At 41.9% G+C, this 13,849-nt stretch overlaps 1 pseudogene; it reads right to left on the bottom strand.

The window, feature by feature from the left end:
- Nucleotides 1-4,988: 4,988 nt before the first annotated feature.
- Nucleotides 4,989-5,991, bottom strand: LOC145395708 (uncharacterized; annotated as a pseudogene).
- Nucleotides 5,992-13,849: the final 7,858 nt, after the last annotated feature.

Here is a 13,849-nt window from a genome sequence, read left to right as displayed (position 1 = left end):
TCTTTTCCCTCCTTCCCCATTTCCTTTCTCCTTTCCTTCTTTCTCCCCATCTTCCTCCTCCTCCTCCTTTTTCCTCTTCCTCCTCCTACTTCTCCCTCTTATTCTCTCTCTCCTCCTCCTCTTTCTTTCTCTTTTCCCTCCTCCTCCATGTCCTCCTCGTCCTCGTGCTTGTTGGGTTGGAGGGGCAGAGTGAGCAGCGTGCATTCATCAGCGTGCCTGAAGGCCAGCTCATCAGTGTAATGGTGGGGCAATATCTGCACACCCTGGCATCTCCTTGCAGCCCTCCTGTCCCGCCCCACCACACCCGACCACTGGCTACCACACTGGTTTGGTCTAGAATTGCAGCCCAGTGAGTGTGGTAAATAATAATAATAATAATAATAATAATAATATCCTGTCCCGCCCCACCACACCCGACCACTGGCTACCACACTGGTTTGGTCTAGAATTGCAGGCCAGTGAGTGTGGTAAATAATAATAATAATAATAATAATAATAATAATAATGATGATGATGATCAGTCTATCTATCTATCTATAGCCAGACGCCATAATCCCGTAAGGGGTGGCCGATTGACTTTAAGTTAGTGGTTTTGCGGGGAGGGGAACTAACCCTCCGCCAACCCACTTGTTGACACGTAGGGAACACGTATGTGTTGGTATTATGGTTCCCAACCAGCGTTGTAAATGGTTTCCTGTAATGGTTTCCTGGCTTACAGGAAACCATTAGGCTTGTCAATGTAAAGCCACCTGAAAAGGAAAGAAGAGTAATAAAGAGTGACAGGGAAGATGGGAGAAATAGGAAGAAAGGAGGACAGACACAGAAAAAGAATGATGAAGGTGATGAAAGAAGTAGGCAACACTACATCAAGTGAGTGGATGATGGTAGCCACCACCTACCACCGTATTAATAATAATAATAATAATAATAATGATAATAATGATGATGGTGGTAGTAGTAGTAGTAGTAGTAGTAGTAGTAGTAGTGACCGCTGATCTGGTAATGAACGTCACCTTGCAAATCTTACATCGTCATCCTTCCACCAGGTTTGGCTAAAATCTTATCAGAACAGATTTATTTTAATAACCCCTCACACACACCGACTTTGGCCTTGACCTGTGACCTTGACCTCTGAGTATTTGTCCTCAAGAGCCAGTCACTTCACTTCAGTCTTATCCTCCAGCCTTGCCCCAGGTTTATCTATAATGAATTCTAAGTTGATGTTCTCTCTCTCTCTCTCTCTCTCTCTCTCTCTCAAACTTTCACCTAGCCCTCGAACCTTTACCTTTTATTTACTGTACTTTCCTTTAAAAAAAAAAAAAAAAAGCACGTTTCGTTCTAGGCTGTCACTCAATCCTTCCACCTAGTTTGGTTAAAATCGGATAACAACTGAGTTATCTCATGATAGGAACTATTCTCTTTGGGGGTTCCTCTGTGAGAATAGTTCCGGCCATAAGATAACTTGAGCGGTTTTTATCGGATTGTACCCAAACTTGGTGGATGGGTTGAGGATCAGCCCATGGCAAAAACTATTATTAATGAGGGCATTGTAAAAGTTCAAGTCCACACAGCATGGTCAAATTTCTGCCCTTGTGTGTGTGTGTGTGTGTGTGTGTGTGTGTGTGTGTGTGTGTGTGTGTGTGTGTAACAAACATTTCGATTAGTTCTGATACATAGCACCTTCTCATCCTGGAACAGCGGTCTCCATTTTTAGGGATTTACAGGATTCGTTCACTCAAAAAATCTACCAGCTTTTACTGCTCTCTATCAACTCTGCCGTTTTTAAGGTTGTCGGTTTACTCTACACTGGGGACTATCGATCTATGGTGGCGTCGATCAACAGCCACAACAGGAATACGGTAGACAGACAGCGCCAAAAAGGAGTAGGCCTATAACAGATTGACAGCCACAAAAGCAGTACGGTAGAGGAGACTGACAGCGCCAAAAGGAGTATGGTAGAGTAGGATGACAGTCACAAAGGAAGTGTGTTAGAATACTCGGGGCGCTGCAAGAGCAGAATACTGTAGATCGGTAGTCGGCAAAGGAGTACGGTAGAGTACGTAGCTCATTGCAAGAGTCGGGAACACTCCTTTAGCGGCTATCAGTCTACTTTATCTTAACTTACTCCTTTTGCGGTTGCCAATATAATCTACCGTACCCTTTTTCAATCTACTCTACCTTACTTTTTTCAATCAACTCTGCTATAGGCCTACTCCTTTTCAGGCTACAGTGCCCTACTGTCAATCAATTTACCGTACCGTACTTTTTATGCGGCTGGCGACCGTCATCTGTTGCCTTCACACAGCTGTTCACCAAAATATAAACAAGAGTCGAGAGCAGACCGTGTATGAATCCTGTTGACAGGATATAGTGACAGAATCAAACTTGTAAGGTAAGTATACAGGTGAGCGGGTGTGTATGTAGTTATGTTATGTTTAGGAGGGTAAATAGGAGAAATTTATAATGTGTTTAGGAGGGTAAATAGGAGAAATTTATAATGAGAGTAGTGGGTGGTTAGTGTGTTTGGAGCAGCCCAGGTCCCGCTACCTTCACTGACAACTCACTAGGTATATTTTGGTGGTGTTTAAAGCCCCCTTGTAGCAAACATTAGCATTATCAGTATATTTACAGTTAGTGAGATGTTTCAAGTCTGTGTGAAGTGTTTGTAGGTAATTTACTAAGGGCTAATTGACCGACTTGACACATTTGATGCTGTAATGGCCCGGTGTATAGTGTAACTGTACAAGATAATTATGGCAAAGGTTGTGAGTGTAAGTCATAGCTGTGGTAGTTCACCTGACACAATGGCCTGAAACAAGCTGTGGTAAAATTATAGTTTCAGCCAGCCACAGAATTACCAGATTTTGATCCATTTTTGTGGTATTTTAGACAATTGGGTATTATTTTACAAGTGGACAATATGCAGTTTTGGAATTTTAGCACCATTATCGTATAGTATAGTCCCTAAGGATCACAAATAACCCCCATTACCCCATTCGGAAATTGATTATTACTCCCCTAAGATAGGTTAGGTATGTTGGGTTTGGTTTGGTTAGTTTTATTGTGTTCGGTGAGGGGCATTTCCGACAAAAATGAACGTCAGAAACATTCGAATCGCATCAAAAACTGCCAGAAAAATATATTGCACTACCTGGGGGTGTATTGTCCACTTGTAAATATTTACCGACAATTGTAAGACATTATTGTGGCATTTTTCTCATAAACTATTTTTGTTTTGCTCTTGAAGATAACTTAACCAGTTCTTCAAGAGTAAAATAAAAATACCTGTCATTTGTGACAACTATGCCATAGAAGAAAAGAGTCTCTAAAATACAGTACCTAAAAAGCAGATCAACATCTCTTAATTCTGCGGCAGACTAAAACCAGACATGGCCATGATAAAAAAAATGATTATGATTTGATTTTGATTATATATCGTCTGGAATATTTTTTGATTGTGATTAAATTATGATTACTTGTTTTTTGTTTTTCTGATTATGATTTGATTATGATTACTTGAGTTTTGTATTTTTGGTTATGATTAGATTTTGTCTATTTGTATGTGATTATGATTAGATTATGATTATAATCACATTTCACTGTGATTATTTATAGAAAAATAATGATTAGCAATGATTAAGGACAATGCTTAAATAGTTAGCAAATTACATCTAGTAGGTGCACTGTTCCATATTTGAGTACAGTAATAACTGTTTAAATCACTTACCGGTACTAATGGTATTAAAAACTTACATTTTGTGTGAGGGGTGTGATTGGTTTTTGCTATAATATATTCTATCTATCTATCTATTGCCAGACGCCATAATCCCATAAGGGGTGGCCATTTGACTTTGAGTTAGTTGTTTTACAGGGAGGGGCACTAACCCTCCACCAACCCACTTGTTGACACGTAGGCAGCACGTATGGTTTGGTTATATGGTTACCACCCAGCACTGTAAATGGTTTCTTGGCTTACAGGAAATTATTTGGCTTGTCACTCAATGTAAAGCCACCTGTAAAGGAAAGAAAAGCAATAAGAAGTGATTGGAAAGATGGGAGAAATAGGAAGAGAGGAGGGCAGGCACAGAAAAAGAATGATAAAGGCTAAGGAAGCAGTAGGCAGCACTACATCAAGTAAGTTTCATTCATTCATTCATTTCAAATCATGGTCGCTCAAGTCTTCCGTAACTATATTAATATGTTGGGCACAACAAAAATGAAAACAAAGAATTGCTCTGTGCAAGATAAATATAGAACTGAAAAGTATGATTATATACTGGATTTCTTGTAGGCTAGATTTGATGTAAGCTACGGTACATTACTTCTCAGTTATATATTGGTTGCGCTTGATAAACATCAACTCCTCAAAGTGAACATCTGTCATTCTGCATCACTCAGGATGAAAGACTTTCCCAGCAATAGAGAAAAATCTCTCAGCTGGAGCTGATGATGCGGGATACCGGTACACAGATATTGGAGAGCCAGTATTGTTAGTTCAGGTACCGGTACCGTACTGTTGACTGGTTCTGTTCCCAGAAGAGAAGGGGATCACTGTCATCATCTGTTGTTGGCTGACTCAGGTAGGATTCTACTTGTGATGAAGTTGTAGATATGAAAGAGCTCGTTGATACTGATGGTATCATAAATCTGAACAGCTTGCACTTCTTCTTTGGTGGGGCGTCCTTATTTTCCTGAAGGGAACCCTTCTCTTCATTAGGCATAATTTCATCTACTTTAGACCTCAGTAGAGATTTCATGACCTTGACTTCTTCTGGTGAGCACCAGTCCACCTTAAAGCCTGGATCTAGGAGTGAAGCCAGCTGAAACATCTCCATGTCATCATAGATTTTCAACCTTCTCTTGATTGAGCTTTTGAGAGTAGTAATCGTCTTTGACATGTATGTCTGTGATAGTTGTTCAAGCTCGGCTTTCAGTCCACGAATACATGGAATTACTTTGCTTGACGTTACAACATTCTCTCCCTGACACTATAGAGTTGCTACTCCAAATGGTGTCAAGATGTCTGTTATTTCCTTGATGAAATTAAGTTCATATTTGGTTAGCTTTACTGGACAATTTAACTGATCAAGCTGGACTGGATCAATCTTCAGAAGGGAGCGAAGCATCTTGTTACTGATGTTCCATTGGGTTGCATTTTTGGCCTGAGGTCTGCATTCATCTTCAAGAATGGCAGATGCCAGTGCAGAATGACAAATGTGTGATACTAGACTTGAGGCTTTTCCAGTGACTCCTGATACAGGTCCTGCTTCCTCGAGCCCATCTTTCACAGTATTTTGTAAATTATGAACAAAACATCTGACATGCTCAGGCAAGAGCTCCAGGAACTTCTCATTGTTATCAGGAATGTCAAAGGCAACATCTTCCTCTTCACTTTCACTGTCTTGATTAGTGTCTGGATCGTCCATACCGGGAAGTGTCACAAATGCTTTAAGCATATTTCTGGCACTGTCGGTACAATTGTCAGAATCTTCTTTTCTAGGTTAAAGCTAGTGATGATTTCAGTGAATGTGGCATGAATCTTTTCTGCAGTGTGGGACCCTTTGAATCTCCTGCAAGCTAACATTGTTGACTGGAGCTGGAAGTTTTCAATGAAATGACATGTGATCCCAGTGTACGAATGCATCTGTCTGTTTGTCCAAAGATCAGTTGTAACACAAAGATACCCAACAGAACGAAATTTGTCATTGAGATCTCTCTATCTCTATCATTGAGATGTTCTTGTATTTTTTGAGTTTGAGAGGGAAGAAGCTTGCTGCTGAGCTCCTTGCAGCTTGGGATACTGTAGCAGGGCTGGGCCTTGTTTAGAAGGGCTGGAAAGTTAGGATCCTCAACTCCTGAAAGAGGTTGGAGAGAGCCGGCAATGAAGCAAACCAGTAACTTATTCATTTCCTTTTGGCAGGCATCACTGTTGCTCCATTTTTTCTTAGTACAAGATACCCCAAAGTCAGTTACTGGAGCTGGACCCCCCATTTCCTTATATAACTAAAGAAAAGCCCTATGTGCATGTTTACAACCACTTTATTTAATACAAGAACACTAAAAGTTAAAAATAATGAATAGTGCACTCCTGCATGGCCTCTTCTGACAACTGTGCTCATCCCAGCTCCCTCCAAAAGGAAGAGTGTTACAGTATACAGTAACCTCTCAACTAATGCGAGTTTTAAAAAACGCGTTTTTGTTTTAACACGAGCAAATATTTAACCCCTAATACGCGGCCATCGACAGCCAACCCCCCACCCCCATGGCGGCGTTCGATCGCGGTCTGAGTACCTGTAGGAAAATAGCCAAAAATCAGAGATTAACCCTAGAACATTATACTTGGTATGGCAGATAGTACTTACATTCAGCTTTCTCCAGAGACAGGTGTTGAGCCTTCGTGGACTACCCAAGGACTTGTGGAGACTTGCAAAGTTGGGTAACCAAATCTTCACTTTCACACCTCCAGCACCTTGGTTTCTCCTCTACCACAGCCTCATTCTCTCACAGTAAACTTTATACTACAACGTACAGGTAGTTTGGAATCCGTATTTGTACAATAAGCACTGAAAATAAGGCTAAAATCAATGAAACGTACGGCCGACATGCAGCATGGCGGCGGTCTTCCCGTCACTCAACAAACATTTCCATTTTCACAGATAAAAACACGTATACTACATTATTTTCAATCATATTACTTCCCAAAAGATCACCGCAGCGCACTTTTTATTCTGCCTTACGCCCGTCACTTTATTCTCGTTCCTGTCGGCCGCTCGCACTGACTCAGAAGAGCTAGAACTCGCCATAATGTCACTTTGAAAGCCTGCGGTAAACTGACGCTAAACAGGGGCAAACCGTGCGAAAAAAAGCTAGTGTTACAACTGGGGAAACAAGCGTTTCCTATTAGCATAAAGTGCTTGTGAGAGGAGAGCGCAGATTTACAGTTCTGAGCAGTCAGAGCGCTGCCATGTATCACAGCCAGGCTGGCCGGGCCGTGGTGGGGGGGGGAGGGGGGAAAAACGCGATACTTGGCAACAACGGAGGTCAGTAGTACAAAGGTAAAGTATACTAATTGTGGCTAAAGGGTGGTGGTACTGATAGACAATACCAGCTGGAACATCCTTGCCCGCGTTTATTCAAAATCAACTCGAATCGCAAACGCGACGCTCCGCCTTTATGTTCTTTTCGGCGAGCGTCGCAAACGCGACGCCCCGCATTTTAGGGGATAAGGAGATATGTTTAACTAACAAGGGTTTCTCAATTTAATGGGACTTTACACGTACTGTATGTGATGGTTTCATATTAGCCGCGCGCGCCTTGGACAGTCCCGAACTGATAGACCGTGTGTGGCAGTTTATGCATAAATACAATTTTTTATTTGCCTGTTGCTTAACCCCTTAACCGCGGGGCGTCACTTTCGTGATGCTTGGGAGCAAGGGATCATACCGCGGGGCGTCGCTTTTGTGATAATGTGTTATTTTGAATTCACCCGGGCTTCCAAGTGGGGGCTTGTATCATCTATCAGTACTGCCAGTGTCCAACACTAGTCAGCACTCCTAATCTCATCTGTACTCCCATCCATTGTTGACAATTTAGCCATTTCTCCCCGTTCTTGACTCCCCTCCCTACCCCCCCTCCATTACACTATCCTCTCGCCTGCCCGGCCGTGCTACGCTAAGTAAATCTTCCCTGGAATTTTTCACTGATTTCATCCATTGAAATAAGCCCTATGCCCTATTCTTATACCAAATAATATATACAAGAAAGAAATAAGATAAGTGAGAGTGCCATACACCTGGAATTGGCTAATTATCACCTGACAACACCTCACGTGCACTCGTTTGCTAATTTTCGCTGTTTATTTCCCCTTGAAATATGCCATATAATCTATTTTCGTAATAAATATACATATAAGGAGGGAAGGGAGAAGCCTAAGTGATATTTACATTCACCTGGAACTACCTAATTTATAATGTATTGTCTAGATTTCCTGCCAATCATTTAAGTGAAATACATAGCTGTTTCAAGAGCTACGTTGGTAGTGCTGAATAACCCTCAAGTAGGCCTCAACCCGGGCCGGCCCTCCTATCAGTTCTCTCTCAGATTCCGAAGAGGAGGTACGGCTCATCCTCTTGCTGACTTCAGGGCCTTTTTTCACCCCCATGCAAGGGCCCTGTGACCTTTACCCCCTACTAAACCTCGTGTGGAAAGAGGTAAAGGGCTGACAATTGATAAAAGAGTGACTACGATCTTTCTATTGAGTAAAACAGTGCAAGTGGAATTGTAAATAATGGGTAAATAATGTGTAAACAGCAAGTGAAAGTAATGAATGTAAATATACGTGAACAATGGAAAATAGTTTTATAAGTTACTTCAAGTGACAGTGCATAACACAGTGTAAATAAAATAGAAATGTAAATAACGTAAATAAAATAGAGAACGTAAATAGAAATGTAAATGAGTAGTATTATAAGAATACGAGTATATACCCTAGGAGTAATGAAAGTGAAAGTTTCACTATAGCATGTCTGAATACTATGAGTTATGAGAGTGAAGATGAAAGTGACATTCACTCTCAATGCCAGTATACAGGACGAGAAAGTGAATGCTACGTATTTTACTGAAAGAAATTGAATCCCTACAGTGGCAATAAACTAATACTACTGAAGGAAACTTATGGATAAAGACTGTAGATATATATAAGTGTTATGTAGTTATAGAAATATAAAGTGTGAGGGGTTTTATGAATAATAAATGACAGAGTACCAAGAGCGAACTAGTGCAAGTGCGGCGGTCAGACGCGCTCATAATTTTCATTGCTTTCACAGTGTTTTTTTTTTTGGAGTATGGATCCCAAACTACTTGAAAATCATAGAGTAGTATTTATGGTGTTAATATCTGGCTGTGGTAATCATATTACGGGTTGTCGGGAACTGTAAAGTGGAGACTTCGTTACCCAACTTCAGAGGTCTCCACAAGTCCTACGGTAACTGACGAAGGCTCAACAAACATTCCAGGAGAAAGCTGAAGGTATGTGCCATAAGCATATATAATTTTAATATTCTAGGACTAATAACTGATTTTTGGCAAATATTTTTTGAGAGTCTGTCGGAGCCCGAATAACCCCGCGGCACACGCAAAACATCGGTAAACATGCCCGAGGTGTAGGGGTTAAACTGGTTTTATTCGAACTATAATATTCGAAAATGAAGTTTGGCCCCATTTTGAGCAATTTGGCTCATTTTCGGACAAAATTTGGCCAGGAAAGTGATGGCAGATCTAAATTTTTACAACTTGATGCTGCAGAACAGAAAGAAGAAAACCACTCAGACCAAGATAGAGCAGTTCTTTATGAAGAAGACAGAAAACTTAAGGGAGTTATCTTCAACACCAGTAGCACGGGAGTCAGAGAAGAGGAAGGAGAGCAGAGTGAGGAGGGACAACAAATTTAGCGTGGGGAGCGGCGGGAGGTGGGGGAGTGGGGTGAGGAGGGACAGCAGCAGATGACGAGTGATGCATAGATGAAGTGAGGCTGTGTGTTGTTATTGTTTGTGACCTACTGACTGTAATGAAAATGTTGCTTTTACTGTAGTATTTTTATGACCTACTAATGCATTAATAATGTTGAGGAACTTTCACAGTGTCGTGAATGAAGCAGAATTGAAAGAAAATCCACGTAAAAAACGAAAACAGTATGTATTTGGGGAGAAGTAAACAATGCTTCGTCCCAACAAGGGCTCAAATGTTGTTTATTTCTCCCCAAATATACTGTTTTTGTTTTTTACGTGGATTTTCTTAGCATAACTCCCCAAATGGGTAGACTTTCCCAGAGTCCAGGAATGTAACCCCCAATATTACCATTGTTTCTTATGGGAAAATTGTGCTTAAATAACGCGTTTTTAACTAACACGACCTCTCCAGGAACCTAACCCTCGCGTTATTTGAGAGGTTACTGTATTTCATTCACTGGATAATGCCATTACTGTACTAAGACAGCCACAAACTGTGCCTGGGATAATGTTACAGTGTCAGCAGAGTTCAATGAGATTTTTGTTTTCTGTAGCCATCTGCGGATATTCAAAACTGTGAATGTTAAAACTGCGGATGTTAACCCCTTCTTTACCCACCCCTTCCTGCAGTGTAAAGACTACGTTTACCCCCCAGACCGACCTGACATCTCCCCCTCCCCTAGTGTGTGGGGTAGTTTATGTTTTTTTGCCACGTCCAAACTACAGTCATCCCTAAACATTCGCGGTTTGAACATTCACAGTTTTACATATCCGCAGATGGCTACAGAAAAAAAAAATTATCTCATTGAACTCTGCTGACACTGTAACATTATCCCAGGCACAGTTTGCAGCTGTTTTAGTACAGTAATGGCATTATCCAGTAAATGAAATATACTGTAACACTCTTCCTTAAGGAGGGAGCTGGGATGAGCACAGTAGTCAGATAAGGCCATGCGGGAGTACGCTATTCATTATTTTTAACTTTTAGTGTTCTTGTATTAAATAAAGTAGTTGTTTAGTGTTCTTGTATTAAATAAAGTGGTTGTAAACATGCACATAGGGTTTTTCTTTAGTTATATAAGGAAATAGGAGGTCCAGAGGTGTTTTTAAGCAGGAGCAGCAGATATCTGCGGATTTTTAACATTTGCGGGTGTCTCTGTTACATAACCCCCGCAAATGTTAAGGGATGACTGTATTCACTTTTTGAGATTTGTTTGTATACTGATGATCACATAAACCAAGCATGATGTTGGTAATGGAAAAAAAAAAAAATTATTATAAAATACTGTAAATCATTATATATGAGGAATTTGGAAGGAATTTGAGTGTAAAATGGAGGGACTGTAAGAAAATGTTCTGGAAAGAGGTGAAAAGAGTAAGATAGGGTGGAAGTGAAGTTAGCAGGGGAGTGAAAGATAAAAATGGTAGATTACTAGTGGAGAAGGGAGAAAAAGTGAGCAGATGGAGAGAACACTTTAAGGAATTGTTGAACGTAGAAGAGGGAAGTAAGGTGAGTATAAGTGGCTGGGGAATGGCTGGGAGAAGGAGGGAGGTGAGAAGACATGAAGAAATCAGTAGGATAGAAGTTGTGGAAGCAATGAAGAAAGTTAAATCTGGGAAAGCCCCAGGAATTGATGGAGTGTGTGGTGAAATGCTGAAGCATGGGGGAGAGATAGTAGTAGAATGGATGTGGAAGATGTGCAGATTGGCCTGGGAGGAAGGTAGAGTCCCGGAGGATTGGAAGTCAGGTATAATTATTCCCTTGTACAATGGAAAAAGGGAAAAAGAAGTGTGTGGTAATCACAGGGGCATTTGTCTTCTTAGTATAATAGGAAAAGTGTATGGTAGGATACTTATTGACAGAGTTAGAGAATGAACAGAGAAATTAGTTGGAGAAGAACAGGGAGGCTTTAGGAAGGGAAGAGGTTGTGTAGATCAGATATTCATTCTTAGATCTTTAGTGGAAAAGTTTCTAGAGAAGGGAAAGAAGTTGTATGCGGCTTTCATGGATTTGGAGAAAGCATATGACAGGGTGGATAGACAAGGATTGTGGAAAGTGTTAAGAATATATGGAGTAGATGGGAAGTTGCTGAATGCTGTGAAGAGTATGTACGATGGTCCTAAGGCTGCAGTGCGTGTGGATGGTGAACTAAGTGAATTTTTCTCTTTGAAAGTTGGGTTGAAACAGGGATGTGTCATGTCTCAATGGTTGTTCAATCTGTACATGGATGGGGTAATAAAAGAGGTACAAGGTAGGGTAGTGGATATTGGAGTGGCTCTGGTGAGAGAGGATAGTGTTTGGAAACTCCCTGTACTGTTGTTTGCAGATGATACTGTGTTGTTGAGTGAAGACGAAGGGGAGCTGCAAGGCTTGGTGGATGAGTTTGGGAGAGTGTGTAAGAAACGGAATCTAAAGGTGAATGTAGGGAAGAGTGTGATGGTCTTTGAGAGAGGTGAAGTCAGTGAATGTACAGCGAGGTTGGATGAGGAGGAATTGGAAAATGTGAGTACGTTTAAATACTTGGGTAGTGTGATGAGTAAGGATGGAGGTTTGGAGGGTGAAGTGCTTGAAAGGGTACAGCAGGGAAGAAAGGTTGCTGGTTCTTTGAAAGCAGTGATAAGAAACAGGGAAGTGAGCATGGAAGTGAAAAAGTTACTACATGGCAGTATTGTGATACCAACTCTAACGTACGGAAGTGAAGCTTGGACGTTGTTGGAAGGACACAAGTCAAGAGTGAGAGCAGTGGAAATGAGTTATTTAAGAGGAGCCTGTGGAGTCACATGGAGAGACAGGCTGACGAATGAGGATATAAAGGAGCGTTGTGGTGTGGATGTGGATGTGATAGGAAGCGTTATGAGGAACACACTGAGGTGGTTTGGCCATGTGGAGAGGATGGAGGGTGAAAGACTGACGAAGTGAGTGTATGTGAGTGAGGTGGAGGGGGGAAGAAGGAGGAGGAGGCCGAGGATGAGATGGAGGGATAGGGTGGAGAGGTATATGAGAGAGGGGGGTGTGAGTTGGGAGCAGGGCAGTGAAATGGTGGGGGACAGGGCGACTTGGAGGCATTTTGTTTGTGGCCACCCCAAACGGGATTGAGGCGTCTGGCAATAGAGAGATAGATTATATAAGCTTATATATCTTATACTAAAGTACTGTTACCCAGATAACTACTGTACAAACTTGCTTGAAAAAAATGTAATGCGCAGATGGATGGCCTTTTTATTTACCTTGTAAGCTGTGGATGAAGTGTGTAGACACACGTGATGGTAATGGCAACCTTGACCCACTTGTTGCCGAGAGTGTGACGTCACTAAGCTCGTTACTAATTTCCTCCTCCTCCTCACTCACATCAACCTCGCTATCATTTTCAGGATCATAGTCATCTGCTGACACATCAGACACTGCTGCATCATCATCTGATACAACTAAATAAGTATCCTCATGAGGAATAAACTCGTCACTATTGGAAGCTGCCAGAGACGCCATGAGAGAAAAATATCCTGTACACCCTCTCTCGTGGTCAAGTGCGTGGTAACTGGCCCTCTCAGGCAGGCCAAGGGGTGTAAATTTTGCCGTATGTCAGCAGAAAATATAGTACGATATCTGTAGTAGAAATTATAAATATAATAATGATTGGTCTAAAAGGGATTACATCACAGATGAGTGAGCAAGTCCTTGGTGCCACAGCAACCCAGTCATGATGTATCTTATGATGTCAGAATTCATCAGAACTTCGTCACAGTGAAGTGAAGCTTGGACGTTGTTGGAAGGACACAAGTCAAGAATGAAAGCAGTGGAAATGAGTTATTTAAGAGGAGCCTGTGGAGTCACATGGAGAGACAGGCTGACAAATAGGGATATAAAGGAGCGTTATGGTGTGGATGTGGATGTGATAGGAAGCGTTAGGAGGAACACACTGAGGTGGTTTGGCCATATGGAGAGGATGGAGGGTTAGAGACTGGCGAGGAGAGTGTATGTGAGTGAGGTGGAGGGGGGGAGAGGGAGGGGGAGGCCAAGGATGAGATGGAGGGATGGAGTGGAGAGGTATTTGAGAGAGGGGGTGTGAGTTGGGAGCATGGCAGCGAAATGGCAGGGGACGGGGTGACGTGGAGGCGATTTGTTTGTGGCCATCCCGTATGGGATTGGGGCGTCTGGCAATAGATAGATAGACTCGTCACAGTCTATGTTATCAAAACACAGAGCTGTTGCTTTCATGAGGTCCTCAGAAACAGCCTTACCGGGCTACCCTGATGCCCATATGCTGCCATTCTATAGAGGGTGTACCAGCATACCACGGTTGCGGTTCCAGTGTCTCACGGGTGTTTACAAGTGACGTACATCA

Source organism: Coenobita brevimanus, chromosome 33 (genome assembly GCF_032717465.1).
Source record: "Coenobita brevimanus isolate Jiangsu-jjx chromosome 33, ASM3271746v2, whole genome shotgun sequence".
Taxonomy (NCBI): Eukaryota; Metazoa; Arthropoda; class Malacostraca; order Decapoda; family Coenobitidae; genus Coenobita; species Coenobita brevimanus.
This window is presented reverse-complemented; position numbering and strand designations above follow the sequence as displayed.